Consider the following 1,789-nt stretch of genomic DNA (forward strand, 5'->3'; position numbering starts at 1 on the left):
GGCCCACCCAATGATGCTATCTTTGTTGTCATATCAATAAAAACATTTTAAAAACGTTTCTTCTACATTGTTTATTTTTACCTTCTAATCAAAATAAACTGCAGGAGAATCCTAGGTTGGAATCTGTGCAAGGAAAAAAGCGAGTGTAGATTAATCGATTGAACGTTTTATTAATAAATGGATGAGCAGACAGGCAGATGGGATGTTCCAGTGCTAAGAAAGTTAGGGCTAAAAAAAAAGATATCTGACTGTAGTGTTTGGCAGACCACTCATTAACAAACTAGAAATCAGCAATGATAAAAATTGGAGAAAACATTTACTTAGAAAAAGCTAGGTAACTTTTTCCATATAGAAATTCTTTGTAAATTTCACTCAATAAAAATCGAAGTTGATTTTAAGCTTTTTGAGCTTTTGTAAAGTCAAATTGAGGTCATATATATACTGGAGTGTGTATTTTACCTGGGGTTTTTGGTCTATATACCAACTAGTTTTTGGAAATTGTAACAGCATTTACTAGTCATTAACTATTTTAGTCATTCTTTCAGTTAGATGACTCAAACTGAAACACCAAAGCCAAACTACTACATGTGTTTATATGTCTCACAGGTACATGATCTTAAACTCCCAGAAAAAGACACGCAAGAAAACCTGTAGGAGTTTTTTTTTTTTGCCGATAAACATTTATTATTGCAGATTATTTGACAGGAAAACAGTTTGAGTAATGATAACCGTCATTCTTTCATCCTGCTTAGATTTTCCATTGAAGTATGCGGCTCTCATTGACACTGTTTCTCCAGGCCTCAGACCTCAGATGTGGTAAAACAAAATAGTTGCATTGGTTCTTTTGATTTTGAATATAGTAAATTTGCATCTGATGGGCTTTTGATGGATGAGATTAACAGCTTTACGCTGCTTTCCATAGCCAAATGAAGTTGTGTTTAGTTTTTTTATGCGTTTTTCTTCTTAAATGTTGGTGATGATTAAAACCTGATATTGATATTTTATTAACTCATCTGCCTTACTTGTTACTGGACTTAATGAGTGAAAAGTGCATCTCTCTTTAAACTGGCCTTAATGCAGACTGAGGTATGATTCTGATCTCCACGGTGAATTGGAATTGCAGAATTTGAGGATTTGGACACATTGCATTTGGCAATAAGGTATACATTTATATATGGATTGTTGGTGGATAGATCTTCTGATGGTATACATGTGCAACTTTTGAACAAAAGATAAGTAGTATGAAGAATGCATTATGTTTAGTGGTTTGTTTTCAAAATTGCAAATATCTTTCACCAATCAGATTCATGCATCTCTGGGTGTGCACCTGAGTCTTTCTAGCCTGTTTTTGTCTCGCTCTTTAGCTTGTGTGTCTCTGGCAATGGATATTTTTGTGAAAATAATTAAAACATTTACAGTTAAATACCAAAGTCACCAAATTTACATGAAGGTTGTTGTCAAAGCTAGGTAAGCCTTAATTTTAAAGTTGTATCACCTAACATGGACATTTGTAGGTTTAAGTTTAAAATGTTTCAGCACTTAACAAGTTTATTTGGTTTTAACCCACATTAGCATTATTGGTGTTGCTTTTCACAGTTTTCAATGTGGTTGAGCACATTGAACAAACATTTCTTTATGTTTCTCTTTTTTTATTGTGTTTATATTTCTCCCAGTTATCAGTAAAATAATTGAAAAAGTTGCGTTTCAACAGTTAAATTCCTTCTCAACAAGACCAGCTGCTTTAATGTCTTCCTGTCAGGTTTCCATGCAAACCACAGCTGTATAAATG

Source organism: Cyprinodon variegatus, unplaced genomic scaffold (assembly GCF_000732505.1).
Source record: "Cyprinodon variegatus isolate N-32 unplaced genomic scaffold, C_variegatus-1.0 Scaffold109, whole genome shotgun sequence".
Lineage (NCBI taxonomy): Eukaryota > Metazoa > Chordata > Actinopteri > Cyprinodontiformes > Cyprinodontidae > Cyprinodon > Cyprinodon variegatus.